At 35.1% G+C, this 18,462-nt stretch overlaps 1 protein-coding gene across 7 annotated transcripts in view; it reads left to right on the top strand.

The window, feature by feature from the left end:
* NCOA1 (nuclear receptor coactivator 1) overlaps positions 1-18,462 on the top strand; it is a 239,325-nt gene that overhangs the window by 54,665 nt on the left and 166,198 nt on the right. For all 7 annotated transcript variants that reach the window (XM_087863808.1, XM_087863810.1, XM_087863811.1 and 4 more), the window contains exon 2: positions 713-847. The gene's annotated coding sequence lies outside the window, so the exon portion shown is untranslated. The remainder of the gene's footprint in view (positions 1-712; positions 848-18,462) is intronic.

Here is an 18,462-nt window from a genome sequence, read left to right as displayed (position 1 = left end):
AGAACAGGAGAGTGAATGAGTGAGCATGAGCTGGGGAAGGGGCAGAGGGAGAGGGAGACACAGACTCTCTGTTGAGCAAGAAGCCTGATGTGGGGCTCAATCCCAGGACCTTGGGGTCATGACCTGAACTGAAGGCAGACACTTAATCCCCTGAGCCACCCAGGCAACCCTAGGAGTTAGCTTTGAGATAAAAGTGGGAAGACATAGTACTATCATTAATTTAAAAAATCCCATTTGTCCTATCTCATTGCCAATGACCCAGTAATGAATGCTAGCCATTACACTGAAGTATCTTCTGCTAGGAATCCCATTTCCTCCTACTGTTCCACTTTACTTGAAACAGGTTACTGAGGCCACTGCTGCTGCGGTGACGTCAGCAACTCTGATGAATAAGCTGATAGTTAAGGGTCCCGGTCTCCTTGGAATACCAATGTAAAGCCCAGCTTGCTCTGCTTAGCTTCATTGGGGATCTGAACCTTTTAAAGCGAGTAACTAATGATCTGTTATTAATTTTATTTATTTAGCCTGTAATCTTTAATTTCAATTTTTAAAGTTTGTAGTGGGGACAAGAATGAGAATTGGTGTTTCTTGAACAACTAAAGCATCTATATAGGAATCTTTGCATGCGTACAGGGAAACAATGATACGTGGTAGAATCTAAAGTCTGTAATGTTTTCAGTAGACTAAATTTGTCTTCCTTCTCTTACTTTAGATCTGTCCGTATTAGTGGAAATGTAACTGGAACTGACTCTGATGATAAAATCACGGACCATCAGCAAGAGCATGCAGTAGGAAATTTTGGTTCCAAATGAAGACACCGACATTTAGAATTTCTACTTTTTCTAAGGTATTTGAGGCACAAATTTACTTTAATCTGACTCCTTGGAAGTCATTTTATAATTTTGGTTTCTATATGTAGATTTCATAAGTTTAAAAGTTTTTATGTTACAATGGTTAGCTTTTATTTTTTTTTAAGATTTATTTATTTATTTTAGAGAGAGTGTGCAAGAGCATGGGGGGAGGAGCAGAGGGGGGAGAGAGAGAGAGTTTTAAGCAGACTCTGTGCTGAGCATGGAGCCCGATGCAGGGCTCAGTCTCATGACCCTGAGATCAGGATCTGAGCCAAAACCAAGAGTCAAGTACTTAACTGACTGAGCCACCCAGGAGCCCCAGAGAATGTTAGCTTTTAGAGAAGAGTTCAACCTTCCTTACCCACTTCCCCCTAAAACTAGTTGATAAAAAAATCCATATTTTAAAGGGAGATGCTCTTTATAATTAGTAAAGCATGTCAATTATAAGAAATCTTCTGGGTGCAGATTAAGACTGAGTAAAGTATGTTAGAAGAACTGGAATAAATAAATGTCAATTTAGTGATTATTTTATGTCATGACCCTCTGGGATGAGCAGCTGAATTCAGCACTCTAACAGAGTCTGCTCACATGATACATGAGGTTTTAGTGATTGTCCTTTAGTTTGATTTGGAAACCTTTTTGTTCCTCTTCTCCTAAATTTATTATTAAGGGTTTTTTATTCACCAAGAAGTGTCACTTTTACTCCTCATAGACTGTCCATGTGGGACTTTTGGGATCTGTTGGGTTAGTTTCACTTGGACCAGAAAGGGAGATAAATAATTAAAGAACCAAGTGACACGTCCAAATCATGGGGCGGATCCCCACTTTAAAGACTACATAAGACAGTTGGAAACAATCAAAGGAAATGTAGTATCAACAGAAAACAAACAGTACTCTATTTTTCCAAATACACATATATTCCTAACTGGATATAGTCAGTTAGGTGTTCATTTAAAAACAAAATATATTTTTTTAATTAGGTTTTTCCAAATAGGAAAGAAGTATGGAAAATTATTTTAAGGGGCAGGTCAAAGTTGGTTGGTTCTCTGTATACATTGTAGAGGTTTGTAGATTAATCTTGCTAGAATACAAAGAAGAAAATCTGAGAAAAATGTATTACTTACTGCAAGGATTATTAATTTCATTTTGTTCTGATTTATAAAGCAATAAATTCTAAAGTAATAAATAATTCCATGATATTGGAAAATCCTAAGACTGCTTTAGTTATAGGGCTCCCTTCTAAAGGGGATGGTATAACTGAGCAATGTTTGTGAAAGAAAAGTTACCTCAAATCAAATAGCAGATGAAGAAGAATTAGGTTGCTTTGATGAGAAGTTTTAAAACTGTTCTTGGCAGCTAGTAGATACATTGTACTTCTCTAAAAATTTTTTGGTGTCATTTTGAATCAAAGGGTAATGATAATTAAATATATAATGTGTCTTGTTATTGGAACCATTTCCCTTGGTTTTTAAAGATATCTTTTCTTCTTTCTTTTAACTGATGTTTAACAACATTAACAACAGTAGTTGAATGTCTAAGCTTTGCAAAGAATGACTCTAGGTATGGGGAAGAATATAAATTATTCTGTAACTTCATGTTTCTAGATATGGGGAAGAATATAAATTATTCTATAGCTTCATTATAAATGAAGTTGAAGAAATCTTTCACTTCAAATGTTTACTCTTGGGGCTAGGGAAGCTAAATACACTCATCTGAAAACCATTTAAAAACAATCATAAAACGAGCACGTAAAATCAGATTTTGGAAGCCCTTTCTAAGTAATATTGTACTATGTTCCGATCTCAACAAAAGTTAAGATTAGGGAATAGGAAGTTCTGATCAGTTTGCTGACTACTTGGTTGTGGCTGTTAACTATTTATGGTTCTACTTGTGAAAGTGCTATATAGCTAAATTTATTTGCTTAATTCCTTAAACGAAGATATCTCTACTTCATCAATTTCTTATATCTCCCCACTCATTTACAAGAGTTTGCATATGATATCCTTCATTAATATTTTTCATTTTCCCCTTTGAAAATGAAAAAAAGTGAAAATTACACAAACTTGTGCTCAGAAGTTTTGTATGATACATTTTAACAATATTTTCTTGTAATTTTTTTTTGAGGGAACTTTAGATTTTGAGATTGTGGGATTTTGTTTTGTTTGAAGAGGATCAAAACAAAATAAAATCAGTACCTGGATTATGGCTCTAGAACATGTACAAGGTTATGTCCTAGATTATAGTTTACATTAAGTTAAAATGGTACCTTTAAAAAATATTTTATTTGGACTCAAGAAAACATTTGAAAACAAATGTCAACAAGGTATATTAAGGGAATAGGTATCCCCTGCTACGGTTTTCTCTGTGGCATGATGGAAAGAGCACAAACTTCGGCTCTTCTACTTCCATGCTGCCCTGGGGAATGGAATTAATATTTCTGTCTTAGAAATATTACTTTTTAGACTTGTGATGGAAAGTGAAATGTGTATAAATTATATAAAATAATGCTTCTCAGTGTGAGATTAGTGAGTGTTGTTGCTAAATACAGAGGAGACCACACTACTGAAGTATCATTCACAATTATCCTTCTCATAGCAAAAAAACAGGTCAGCTCACACTACTAGTGAGAAGCTTGTAAAACCAGTTTCAAAGTTAATGGCAAATATTATGCTTGGAGAGAAAGTAAAATGAGCTTTTGGCAAAAATCCCTTATCAAAGGCATACCATCTGGAAAAGCAATTACTGTCACGTGTGCACGCTAGCAGAATTTTTGTTTTTCAGTTGGATGAAAGCACTGATGTTCAGAGAACATACCAGCACTTCATAGAGATGTGTTACTGTTTATCACTGAAAAATCTTTACTGCAGCAAAGGAGTTTTTTTGTTGTTATTTTGTTTTGTTGTTGTTGGTGGTGGTGTTTGGTGGCCTTTGTTTAAAGCCAGTGTTGACTGGAAAAGTTGCATTAGTTCCTGTGGTCAAAGCCTCACAAGGTTAGTTGCAGGAAAGGGTTCACTTAATCTGTGAGGAAAAGAAATCACACCAGGGTATCAGTTCATATCTGCTTTTTTTCAGGGAGAATTGACATTCAGTAATGTGATTTTTTTTTTTTTTTAGATTTTTACAAATTAATTAATTAATTAATTTAGAGAGGGCACAAGCAGGGGGAGGGGCAGAAGGAGAGGAGAGAGAGAAAATTCCAAGCAGACTTCATGCTCAGCACGGAGCCTGCTGTGGGGCTAGTTCTTAGGACCCTGAGATCATGATCTGAGCCAAAATCAAGAGTTGATGCCCAACCGACTGAAGTACCCAGGTACCTCCTCAGTAATGTGATTTTTGATTGTGATTTAATATCACAGTGGTAAAAATTGTGGATATAAGCAATTTTTGACCACTAAGGCCATGTCTTTTCAGCGTTTTGTGAAGAAATGGTCATTAAGTATAGGATCGTGCCTTTTCACAGTGATGCATGCTAGCTAGCTAGCTCTAGCTAAAGCTCAGGGCTTTAAATGTTTAATTCATTTTTTAGTAAAATAAGATAAATATTTCTTTTAATACTGATAATGCCATTTCTATGATTTGAAGGGCGCACAGCATAGTAAATATATTTGATATTTCAAATAGTCAGAACTTATAAGTTCATATTCACAGTTATCATGAATTTTAATGTTAAGGGTGAGATATGAGGATTTTACAAAAGTCTGAATTATGGTACAAAATACTTCAACCTTTAAGAGTTTGACCATTTTCTTATACTTGATGATTTTATCAATTTATCAAAGAAAAAAACAGTGCATTTTTATTGTGCATTTTTAAAAACCATCCCCGAATTTTGGAATAGAGCATGAAAAAATACTTTCCAGAGCCAAAATGCCAGCAGAGAATAGATTAGGAATCTTTTTGCTCCAGTCTTTCAAATTGAAGCATTTAAAATCTAGTTTTGAGTGGGATATGTGCTTTTCTTTTCTTTCTTTTCTTTTCTTTTCTTTTCTCTTCTCTTCTCTTCTCTTCTCTTCTCTTCTCTTCTCTTCTTTTCCATTCAATGGAATGCTGAAAGACTTCAGTGAGAAATAGTGTTACAATTTCTAGGTCCATGTTCAGTTGTAATTCCACAGTATATAACATAGCTGATTTGTCATTAAGAATTAGTGATTTTTAATTTAGTAGAAATACAGAATAAGAAAGAAACTAGTTGAATATGGAAAGCAGCTTATGGCTAAAGATGATTCTAGACCTGGGGACTTGAAATCTTTGCAAGGAGATTATCAAACACTAACAGGGTGTGGCAAAACAACAAAGGTGCTTAATTGAATGGGGTTTGGCTGGCCAAAGATGAGACATTTTGAGCATTAGTAAGTATAACTGCAATATAATCAATCACATCAAATATGTTTAAATCCATGAGTTCATAATGATAGTTAAAAAAAAAACCCCAAACCTGATTAGTTTTCTTTGGAGCCAGCTAGCTGTACCTGAATGTACCTGAATGTAACCAAAGAGTTGAAAAGAGGAAGTTTCTTTTCTGAGGAGTATTCTGGTTGATAAATGAAAAAAGAGTGATAAGTAGAACATCACCACTTTGTAGTGAATTCCTAGACCTAGGTAAACATCATTGGTGGCTGCTATCATCACAGAGAGGGAGAGCCAGACGTTAGATTGCTCTCAATGAAAGTTCACAATACAACCTAGTAAGTATTCTTGCCAAAAAATAGAACTTGAACCCGAATCTCATCAAGCCTCTAGGTCTACCAGTTTACAGGAAACATAGAAATCAGGGAAACAAATGAAATGATACCATGGAGATGCAGTCAGCAAAGTCTAGGCTTAGGAGAAGTCCTTGAGATGCACAACTTGGTTTTTTTTTTTCCAGCAAATAAATTGTAAGGAACAAAAAAAGAGAAATGAGAAGGAAACCTGAGATTAATAGCAATGATTGGACTTTATCTGGGTCCAGATTGTCATACATAAATATTTATGAAATAATCAGGGAAATTTGAACAATGCATATTTGGTATTAAGAAATTTTTGGTAATTTTTAGGTGTGATAATAGTATGTAGTTATATTTAAAAAGAGTCATTACCTTTTAGAGATCCATATTTAAATGATTGTGGATCCATATTAAAATGATTATATGTCTGGGATCTATTTCATTATTATCCAGAATAGAGGGGAGGCGGTGGGTGGGGATAAAACCATATTGGCCTCGAGTTGATGTGATCGTCGTTTAAAGTAGGCACTTCAAATAGCAAAGTTTTCCAGGTCTTACAATTTAAAAGAAATATTTCTCAGCACTATCATTGACGTTGATATGATTTCAGTTAACGTAAGTCCTAATATTATTATGCCCTTGATACTTATTATCAGACTCAGCATTCTGTTTGTCCTTTTAAAAATCTCCCTTTTGATTCTCTTTTTATCTAAAAAGAGACCACTGATTTTGGATTCATGTCCCCAGATCTTCACCACACACACAAAAAAGTAGGTACTTCTGGCATTGGGGGTGGTAGTGGTGTAATTCTTGGTACTATTCTCTAAGCTTTTTTGAACATTTCCATAAGAAGAAGGTCCAGAAATCTATTCTCTCTGTTGGCTTATAAGAGGACAGTTGAATTATGTGTATTTAGCAACCCACTGAATTCTTATTTCTGATAATTTCTTGAGTCTGTTGGGTTTTCTGTGTAGAAAATCATATTGCTTACAAAATCATATTGCTTGCAAAGGACAGTAAGCACTATAGTGCTTACTATTTACCAGGCGTTTAATTCTAAGCACTACATGTATTAACCCATTTGATCCTTACAAGATCTCCAATTATATAGACGTTAACTTGCCCAAGGTTACAGCTGGAATTCGAATCCAGGCCTTGTACCCTAGAGTCTGTGCTTCTCTAGGTTTTGTATCTCTCCTTGTAACTTCTCTCTGCTCTAATCCTACCTTTTATTTTTGTTTGTTTTAATGTGCTGGCTAGAAGTTAAACTTTTAAATAGCAGTTTTCTTTACAAATATAAGGTACTCACTACTAGTCTAAGAATTAGTGTGTAGCAAGAAACAGAATAAAGTGTATTGTAACGGCTTCTAGTGGTTTTTTTGTTTTGTTTGTTTTTTTGGTTTATTTCCTGGTCTGTAAGCAGCCTATTCATGGCTCATTTTACTTTCAATTATTTGTTGATTTCATTGGTCCTATTTGCTTAATTTCTTTATGAATCTTAGATAAAATAACTCCTTCCTTCACCTAGCCCTTACACCTGTTATATAATTACTTCCCACCTGACTTTACATAGGTTACATAAGATAAAATTAGGCAAAGCACTTAGTATATGGTTTAGCACACAATATGTATCTAATGAACATATGCCTTCTGATTTAAGAGGTAACTTATTTACGATTTTGTTTAAAAATTGTTCCTTTTCTTTAATTTTTAAAATGGCAAAGGGTGAATATGGCTTAGTTATTTTAAGAGAAGTCCTAGGCCTGGGACAGGTGACAAAAACTGTTGATAATGTGTTATGGTGGTTTAATGAGTAATTTCTGTGTTCTCTGTAAGGAACTTTTTAAAAATAATTATCTCTGAGTTTGAGAAAGATTACCGAGAGAGTTGGTTGTCAAAAGGATACTTGCCTTTTAGAGGGTGGGGTGGGAACAATTTAGGGGGAAATGTGACTTGTTACAACTCCATGGGTTTTAGGATAGCTAAGCTTCATGAAAGGAGGCATATACTTTCCTTACTAGAAAGAAGATTTTTGGTTTCACCCTCAAGAGAAAGAGATGAGTCATAGTTACAGCCTTTTCCTAAAAGTTATAAAAGACCTGGTATAGCTAGTTAAAAGCTGTGCTATTTTTCTGTACTTTACCATGCTCCTCCCTCTAACTCAGGTGCACCTGTGATTTTGTATAGCAGTAAACTGTAGTAACCTAACATATCTTTAATGGTATTTTTGAAAATGATATTAAACTATTTGGAAACTGAAGATGGTAGAGTACAAGAATTCCATTTTTCAAATGACAGCTATAATTACTGAGTGGCGTAGCTATTAAAATTGAACAATTGGTCACTTGACTATTAAAGAAGAGGTTTTGTTGTTATGGGCTATAGTTTATTGGTTAGAGATAAAAGATACTTTTTGAAGAATAAAATAAATGTGTATGATAGAAACTCACTCTCTATCTGATCATGAAAGCTTTTTGTGGAAAGATGAAATACCTCCCAAACTATACGTGGATACCTTGGAAACAAAAAGGTGATCGGCAAAATTAAGCATTGTTGAGAGGTACTCAATTTAGTATCTGTTATCAGTCAGTTGGTAAAGGCATTGAGATGATTATTGTTCAGTACATGATCTTAAATGAGGAGGCATTGCTAATATGGCCATTTACAGAGTTTGGGATTAGTGAATTTAAGAGAAAAGAAAGCTGACATGAGGAAAACAAAAAATATAATAATAATAGTTAATATTTAATGTTCACTATGTGCCAGGCACTGTGACAGACATATATATTTTCAGATTCTAGATTCTATATATTTTCAGATTCATAGTTATTTCTGTGAGATGTAAACTATTATTACATCTATTTTATGTATAAGAAACTGAGTCTTAATAAGGCTTACTTTTTTATTTAAGTGGGCTCCAAGCCCAGTGGTGGGGCTTGAACTCACAACCCTGGGATCAAGAGTCACGTGTTCTACCAACTGAGTCATCCAGGTATCCCAATAAGGCTTACTTTGAAGTTAACTCACAGTAAAGATTCATCCATCTCTTTCTCTTGGGATAAAATCAAAAGTTCGACTTCAGAAACTATTTTTAATCAGAATTAAAAAAGAAAGTGTATTATTCTAGTTCAAACAAACTGCAAAAGCATAGATTTTGGAAAACCAGTGATTTAGCTAGTTCAGTATAAATTTCTGATATGATAGGGCTCCTTAAAAGTTATTAATCATAGATATATTAGTTGGAGTATAGTGTCTCATACAAGAAAGGTCATAGTTCTAACATGCTACTCACTAGTCAAATCACATTTTACCATTTTAGAGAAGAAGGAGGGATGCATTACTGGTTTTTGAAAATGGTGTTTGACATGGAGTGATGTGCCAGTATTTTATTACTTTAACTTCCTCAGTTAAAGATGAACATGGAAATGTTTAACATGGAAGTGAATTTAAAAAACTTTTGAAACTTTCAAGAACTTTTGGACATTCCTTGAAGTTAGAAATTCTTACATTATTGGGGCGCCTCAGTGGCGCAGTCGTTAAGCGTCTGCCTTCGGCTCAGGGCGTGGTCCCGGTGTTCTGGGATCAAGCCCCACATCAGGCTTCTCCGCTGGGAGCCTGCTTCTTCCTCTCCCACTCCCCCTGCTTGTGTTCCCTCTCTCACTGGCTGTATCTCTGTCTGTCAAATAAATAAATAAAATCTTTAAAAAAAAAAAGAAATTCTTACATTATTAAAATTTTATTAATAATAAAATTATTACATTATTACATTACATTTTATCTAGCAATGTAAACATAAAATTAGGTTAGGTGCAAAACTGAGAATCTCGGTCCTTATTCTTAATATCATATGCATGCATTTAATGCTAGTTAAAAGTGAAAGCCTGACTACAGTGCAAAACCTACATTGCTTTTATAATGGGGCTTATTCACTTCTAAAGCTTTCTTTAAATTTGGGATTAAGTATACTTTTCCAGTTGACCATGCAACATTTAAAAAAAAAATTTAAATTTTAGGTTAAGCCACAAAGAAAAACCTCAGTAAATTCCTGAAAAGCTGGAACTTTTTGTGTCCATTTTCTCTCTACAGCAGAAGTTTAAAATGCACTACTCCAACCACTTGGAAAAATCAAACAGAAACTGTTCTTAAATATTGAGTCAAAGAGGAGATCAAATATACAATAACTGATTATTAAGCTAACTGAAATGAGACTCAAGCTAAGACTAATACCAAGCTTAGAAATAAATTGATTAAAAAAAAGAAATGAACTCAACTGGAGAATTTAGTATAACAAATAAAACCAACAAAATAAATGCCTAGGGGAAAGGAAGGATATAAATAAGATAAAAGCAGAAACAGATGCATTAAAAAACGAACAATAGAATTGAAAAATCTAAGAGCTGTTTCTTAGGATTAAAAAACAAATAAATCTAGGGGGCGCCTGGGTGGCACAGCGGTTAAGCGTCTGCCTTCGGCTCAGGGCGTGATCCCGGCGATCTGGGATTGAGCCCCACATCAGGCTCTTCTGCTATGAGGCTGCTTCTTCCTCTCCCACTCCCCCTGCTTGTGTTCCCTCTCTCTCTGGCTGGCTCTCTCTCTGTCGAATAAATAAATAAAATCTTTAAAAAAAAAAAACAAATAAATCTAATCTTATCAAGGAAAAGATAGAAAACCAAAGTACGAAAGAATAAAGGGAATATATATAGATAAGAAATTTTTAAATATATATATAGAAAAGAGACGGATTTATTTATTTGTAAGCCAGTTCATTTGAAATCTCTTTGAAATGAATTGTTAAACACTCAAACTGCGTTAAGGAGAAAATCTGGGTAAACCAAGAACTATGGAAGAAAGTTTAAGAAATTTTCTCCAAAAATTGGTTCTGGGGCCAGATCGTTTTGCCAGTGAGTTTTTTTTCTAACTTTCAAGGAACATATAATTCCTATGGTGAGAAACTGTTCTAGAGATTATAAAAAATGGAAATATGCCCAACTAATGTTATGAAATCTGTATGAATATCTTAACAATGATTACTTCATGAGAGTAAGATTCTTTAGGGGAGTTACTTACATTTCTGCTGTGAGCAAAGATTTTTATTGAAATTAAGATAATTGGGAAACAGCAACCCAGAACTTAAAAACTTAGACAAAGATATCTTTTGTATCTGTTAATGTATTTACTGTTACCGGTGTTCTTTATTCCTTTGTGAGGATGCAGGTTTTTTGCCTAGAGAGCACTTAAGTGCATTGCATATCTTGTAATGAATTTTTCTCAACCTTTGTCTAAAAACATTGCCACTTTCATTTTGAAATATATTTTAACCAGATACAGAATTTCAGGTTGACAGTGTCTTTCTTCTAGCACTTAGTGCTTTCACTCCATTGACTTCTCATTTGCATAGGTTCTGATGAGAAGTCTTTGTTTTTCTGTACATAATCTGACAGCTTTTTCCATTTTTTCTTAACCACTGGTTTTCAACGGTTTGATTATGATATTTCTAAGTGTGGTTTGCTTTGTTTTTCCTTCTTGAATTTTGTTGAGCTTCATGGATCTGTGGGTTTATGGTTAGAAAAAATGTTGCCCATAATTTTTCCAAATATTTTTTTCTGTCACCTTCTTCCCTCCAGTTTTAGGACCCCAATTACGTGTATATTAAATTGTTTGATATATTACTATACATCATTGGTGTTCTTTCTGTTTTTCCTTTCTTTTTTTCGGTATTTTTTTCTCTTTGTGCTTCATTCTCAATATTTTTCTATTGCTGGGTTTTCAAGTTAATTGTTGAATCTGCTGTTAATCCCATCCAGTGTATTTTTCATTTCAGATACTCTATTTTTCATTCCTAGAATTTCCATTTCGGCCTTAAAAAAATCTTCCACTTATCCCTCAACACTTCCATGTGTCTCTCTACCTTCTTGAGCATATTGAGCATATTTATAGTAGCTCTTTTCACATCTTTGTCTGCCAAATTCTGTGTCTCTGTCAGTTCTGCATCTGTTTCTATTGATTTGTCTTTCTCCTGGTTATAGGTCGTATTTCCCTTTTAATTTATATGCCTGGTAAATTTTCATTGGATGTCAGACATTGTGAATTTTATGATACTGGGTGCTGGATTTTGTTGTATTCCTCTCAATGATGTTAGTCTAAGTTTTGGCATGCAGTTGAATTTTTTGAAATCTCTTTGGTGCTTTTTTGAGACTTGCTTTGTTTTGAGGAAGCTTTGTTAGGGTGGGTCTAGAGCAGCCTGTTTTCCTGGAGCTAACTTAGAGTTAATACCTTCTGAGGACTTTACTTAATGTCTCATGTATCATGAGGTCTTTTCATTCAACTTGATGGGAATACAAACTATTCGTAATCTTGTATGAGTTTTAGGAATTCTTTGGCCTATTTATTTTTCAGTGGTCCTTTCACCAACCTTAGGTAGTTTCCTCTCATACAGGACAGATCACTACCTGTCAAGCCGTGAAGGGGACACCTCTGCAGATCTCTAGAGCTGTGTCTCTCTGTGCAGTCCCTTTTCTCTGGTATGCCTTTCCACAAATTCTGACTGCCTTGTCCTCCCTGAACATCATTCTCTGTCTCCTCAACCCTCTGAGATTTCCAGGCTCATTGAAGTCCTCACTTTCTATGCTGCATCCTAGAAACTGCCTCAAGGGTATGAGGTGGGACAATTATAGGACTCACCTCATTTTCCTCCCCCACTTTCTCAGGAATCCCACTCCTGCTTTGACTGTTGTCCAATATCTGAAAATTGTTGTTTTATTAGTCCAGTTTATCCAGTTTTCTGGTTGTATAAGGCAGGAGGATTAATTGGATTCCTGTAACTCCATCATGGCTGTTTGTGGAAATACTTGATGGATTATTTTTTCCTTCTTCTTTTCTGTGGGTTAAGATGGCCTGAGTATGAAAGAAGCCAAGAAACCAGTTCGCTTATTCTCAGTATTTCAAGTATTAGGATAACCTGTAACTGAGGCGGAAGAGTCTTTAGTTGCTTGTTTTCCAAACCTTTTAATAAAAACAGGCAATTTTGCCTGGTACATCCTTTCTCGTTTTCACTTTCTGGAATCTTTTGTGGTGGTAGGGTGGTTGATCAAGAATTATGATATTCTGGGGGTGCCTGAGTGGCTCAGTCAGTTAAGCGTCTGCCTTCGGCTCAGGTCGTGATCCCAGGGTCCTGGGATGGAACCCCATGTCCGGTTACCTGCTCAGCGGGGAGCCTCCTTCTCCCTTTCTGTCTGCCTGACGCTCCCCCTGCTTGTGCTCTCTCTCTCTCTCTGTCAAATGAATGAATGAAATATTAAAAAAAAAAAAAAGTATTCTATAATGATGTTCTGTATGTTCTATATGTTGGCTAATTGAATTTAAATAAAAATTAAAAAAAAGAATTATGGTATTCTGAATCTTGTTCAGATAACCACATAGTTTTAATAAGTTCTTAATACTCTTACTTTAAGCTGAATTAAGCTGAATTTCTATTTACTTTTTCTCAGCTGTTTCTATTTGCTATTACTTACCTTTAATTTTATCAGATTTTTTGGTTATTATTAGCTAGTTATCTAACTGGTTGTCATTTTTCATCTGGGTTGTATTTACTTCATTCATCATGTATTTTTCCGCATCACAGTAACCTTTAGGAGCTTGAAAGGGTTTGATCTTTTATGCATTATATCTTTAGTTTTGTTCCTGCTTCTCTATTCTTGCCTTTCTCTACTCAGAAATGAAAGAGCAAATAAATAACTGAACAGATGTAGACAAATATATACGTGCATATATATAAACAGTGCATTTTCAACATTCTAAGACTGTTGGTTATGATACATACTATTGATTTAATACATTTTCAAGAAAAAAGAAACATTAAATTTATTTTAAAAATTCTTATAAATTAACTGACAGAAGCATACATTTATCCATATAATTTCTATACCATCTTCTTTGGAATCATAAAATCAAATCCTTTTTCACAGTCTGACACGCTGTTTTCCCTCACCTGTGCTTGCTTTTTTTCTTTACACATTATGATGATATAGTTTTGAGTCATATGGGAAATGTTTGGATTTAACTGCTTTTCTTTTTTGGCTAAACTCATAGTTTCAGTTTTTCTACATATAAACTGTGAATTAAATAACTTCTTTTTTGAGACACCTGGAAACTTTTGACAGATTGATATCCAGCAGTTGGGTGTTAGTACCTTGTAAAATGTAAATCGGTCACACCGGTGTCTCTCTTCAACACTGATAATTCTCTGATCTATTTTGAAAGATTGGGCAATTTCTACTGGCTTTAATTGCCCTTGCTTGCCCTGCAATGGACAACTTTTATACCACAATAGCTTTTTATTGCGGAGCTTCATCACAGTTCAGCCTTTCTGAAAATATTTTCAAGCAACAGTTAGGCTTTCAGATTTAACTTCAAGTTCGACTCATATGAGTTAACCTATGCAGTTAACTGCTATGGTCGTAGTTGGGTAAAACAGGTATCTTCTCAGGAACGGTATTTCCCATAGATTTACACATGGGTAAGCAGTGACTTACAACTTACTCTTTTGCTTGGCTAGTGGTAGGTTTTTAGACATGAATTCTGATAGTTCTCCTAGTTTCAGAAACCTAAAAATATTATTTTTTAAGAAAAATAAATATCGGGGCGCCTGGGTGGCACAGTGGTTAAGCGTCTGCCTTCGGCTCAGGGCGTGATACCGGCGTTATGGGATCGAGCCCCACATCAGGCTCCTCTGCTGGGAGCCTGCTTCTTCCTCTCCCACTCCCCCTGCTTGTGTTCCCTCTCTCGCTGGCTGTCTCTATCTCTGTCAAATAAATAAATAAAATCTTTAAAAAAAAAAAAAGAAAAGAAAAATAAATACCTTTAGTATTGAAAAAATATGATTTAGGAATTTAATATACAGTGAGCAAGCATAAAGTCTGTCAGGTGGTAGAATTATTTAATAAGTTTTGAGATCAAATAACAGAAAAATCAGTGTTGAACATGTCTGTATGCAAATGTATGGTTAACTTTTTAAAATTGAAAAGCTATAAAACTGTGCAAAGAGTAGTTAGAAGGTGAAAAAATTGACTATAAAGAATTAAGCACATCTATATAAAGAAAACTAATATAAAATTGAAAAGGAAAAATAAAATGGAAAATATTTACAAACATGATCTTAAATATTATCTAATGTTACTATGAATATTTAAAAAATATTTATAGTAATAAGAGTGAGTAAGTACATTGGTAAAGTCATGTCCATTAGATTATTGAGTAAACAAAAATAAGGAGAAGAGTCCAACCTCCTGGGAATTCAAACAATAGTAGTGAATAACCTTTCATACTTACTGAGTAAGTATAATAAAGTCGTCCACAGGCAATCCAGTACTTATGCATTGCTTTTGGAATTGGTACTGTTCATTTAGAGGGTAGTATGGTAGTATATATATCATAAAAACCATAAACATATCTGTGACCATTGATTCAGTAATTCTGCTCTTGGGAGTTAACCCTGAATAAATAATTCAAGGAATAAAAGAACTGTATGAGAGCTATATTCACAATAATATTACTTATAATAGTAAAAACTGAGGACAGCCTAATTGGCCAACAATGGGAACTTTGATGTATTATGATCAATTAATACCCAAATACTTCATCTCCATACGTATAAGTGTAAGCACTGTGACAACAGGGAGTATATCACTTTTGTTCTCTATTGTAACACCAGTGCCGAGAATAGCTTCGCTTATAATAAGTACTCAACAATTATTATTATTGAAATGAACAAATCAGTGGAATAATGTTAAGTTAAATTTGAAATATACACATACAGAGAACCTGTTCATAAGTACCTTAGTGAGAAAGGGAGATGATGAGGAATTTTTTGGAGAAGTTTGAAATGGAGTGTGAAAGTTCAGTAAGACATGGATTTCTCTTGAGAGCCAGGAGTTGGGAAAGCCGCTCCAGGAAGAGGGTCAGTCTGAGGAAAGGCCTGACCATAGAAATTGACTGGAAGATAAGGTAGGAGCTGGGGCATAGGTTAAGGCAGTGTTTTGTTTTGTTTTGTTTTGTTTTTTAAAGATTTTATTTATTTATCTGACAGAGAGAGAGACAGCCAGCGAGAGAGGGAACACAAGCAGGGGGAGTGGGAGAGGAAGAAGCAGGCTCCCAGCCGAGGAGTCTGATGTGCGGCTCGATCCCAGGACCCCGGAATCACACCCTGAGCTAAAGGCAGATGCTTAATTAACAACTGAGCCACCCAGGCGCCCCTTAAGGCAGTGTTCTCAGTAGACTTGTATGGAAATCAAGCTAACTAGATGAGACTTTATTCTGTAGTATGGGAAGTCATTGATGATTTTTCAACAGAAGTTGACATTGGAAAAGTTATTTAATTCAAGAAGTTTAATCTGGCATTGGTATCCAGAGCAGGTTCAGGCAGGGAGATCAGTTTAAACTCTGTTGGAAATGGAGTGGAACTTCATGTGAGAAGTCCAGTTTATAGTAATTGTAAAGCTGTTTTGTTTTTCATCTTGAACTATGGATAGGAATGATTGTTCCTTTGTGCTGTTATTTTTATTAATTTTAAGAGTTAAACTTGGTTTTGTAAAAGGACAGTGCTATTAGAAGAATAAATAAAAATTTAAATATTCAGGAAATTTTTTATTGAAATCTTAACATTTAAAATGATCCCCAAAATGCTCAGGGTCAAAATAAAACTGCCTTAGGAAGCCTCCATTGAACGATGCCACACAGATACGTAATTCTTTCAGCTTTACTTTCATTTTTGTAAATCTCGCCTTCTTCATTGACGATAGAAGAAAACTATGTCAACTCTCATTGTTTTGTCAAAAATATTGCTAGAATTTCTTTAAAATTATAATCTTCTAGTGAAGGATCAGACTTCAAAAATTATGAATTGAAGGCCTACTTTGCTATCTAGGGCTTTATGAAAAAGTAGGTTCTTCCCCACCCCAACTAGTTTTTAACTTATTAGTGACACTAGGGTATTGAAAGTTGACATTTATGAAGCAGTTCATTGTGCTGAATTAGGGTCATGAAATTTATTTGGAATAAACAAAGAAGAGATCTTTAAAGAAAAACCAGTGTGTTGCCAGTAGTTGTGCAAGACTAAAATCTGCATTGTTTACAAAATAGAGAGATATCATAAATTAAATTAGCTTAGATAAACATGTGCAGATTCTTTTTAAAAAATAGTAAGCATTTTATCAAGCAATTGACCAGTATTTTTGAGCATTAATATTTAACATTCAGAATTAAAAATTTAAATGAAAGCTTTAGATGACCAAATGATGAATTTTTTTTTTTTAAAGATTTTATTTATTTATTTGAGAGAGATAGAGACAGCCAGCGAGAGAGGGAACACAAGCAAGGGGAGTGGGAGAGGAAGAAGCAGGCTCATAGCAGAGGAGCCTGATGTGGGGCTCGATCCCATAACGCCGGGATCACGCCCTGAGCCGAAGGCAGACGCTTAACCGCTGTGCCACCCAGGCGCCCCAGCAAATGATGAATTTTTAATTGAATTGGCAATTCAGTTGAATTAGTTGAGTAGTGGGTTAGAAGAACATACCCAAGTGCATAACTAAATCATTTTATATTTTCAGGCTTAGAGGTTGAGTTGGAAAAGGGCTTTGCTGAGTAGGTGATGTTTTACCTGAGTCTTAAGATAATTTATTGAGTATGTACTGTCTGCTCTGCATGCCAGATACTGGGTTTTCTACATATGCGTAATATATGGTTCGTTCTTTAATGGAATAACAGTTGTTTATAAACTGCAACAGATATTGAGATAAGGGTCATAATGATGTGCCATCGGAACATAGAGATTAAAGGGACAGGAGGAGAGGAGACTTAGAGCTTTGCAGAGAAGGTGGCACGAGCTGGGAATTGAATGACAGATAGACCCACACACCCTGGAGAAGAGGGAAAAGTATGTTCTTAGATATAGTGTGTGCAGCATGAAGGGGCGTATAAGAGTTTTCTTTCTTTCTTCTCACTAAATATAAATAAGCATTTTGATCCTTTAATTGGTGGCTATAGAAAAAAGTTCTGTTAACATGTCAAACCATTTCTCATAAATTCATTTAGGATACCTTTAACTATTAAAAAAATTGTCTGGACTGCACAGAGTTGTAAAGATCCATTTTGGGAGAGTGGAAGTGTTCTAAATCTTGATTGTGGTAGTTCTTTTGTTAAAACTTATTCCTCTGTCCGTTTAAATTAGACACGTTTTATTGCATACAGATTTTATCTCAGTAATGCTGATTTAAAAATTGCCTGTGGGGGCGCCTGGGTGGCTCAGTTGTTAAGCGTCTGCCTTCAGCTCAGGGCGTGATCCCGGTGTTCTGGGATCGAGCCCCCCATCAGGCTCCTCTGCTGGGAGCCTGCTTCTTCCTCTCCCACTCCCCCTGCTTGTGTTCCCTCTCTCGTTGGCTGTCTCTCTCTGTCAAATAAAGAAATAAAATCTTTAAAAAAAATAAAAAAATAAAAATTGCCTGTGAAATCACATTTTTTCCAAATTTGTACCTATTATTTAAATACTGCATTTCTAAAGAAGAGCTTTTCAGCTCTCCATTGTCAAACTAAATGTCCAATACAAGAAAGAAGCGTATGAATCATATGGCATTGACCATAATAAAAGTCTGTGCTTTCATTGAACTTACATTTTAGTGGAGGAAGGAGCCAGACAATAAAGAACACAGAGAGAGCACATAATTAATTTCAGGTGATTAAGTGCTATGACAAAAGTTAACTAGGAGAGTAGTAGGGAAGCGTTTTCATTTTAGGTAGGGGGCCAGATAAAACCGAAATGAGGAATCAGCCGTAGTTCCAGCTTGTTGATGGTGTTCTTTAAATATGACAAACACTGAACTCACTTAAGATTAGAACTAAGACTGAATACCTGC

Source organism: Ursus americanus, chromosome 7 (genome assembly GCF_024610735.1).
Source record: "Ursus americanus isolate L20-20 chromosome 7, mUrsAme1.1.p, whole genome shotgun sequence".
In the NCBI taxonomy this organism is placed as follows: Eukaryota; Metazoa; Chordata; class Mammalia; order Carnivora; family Ursidae; genus Ursus; species Ursus americanus.
This window is presented reverse-complemented; position numbering and strand designations above follow the sequence as displayed.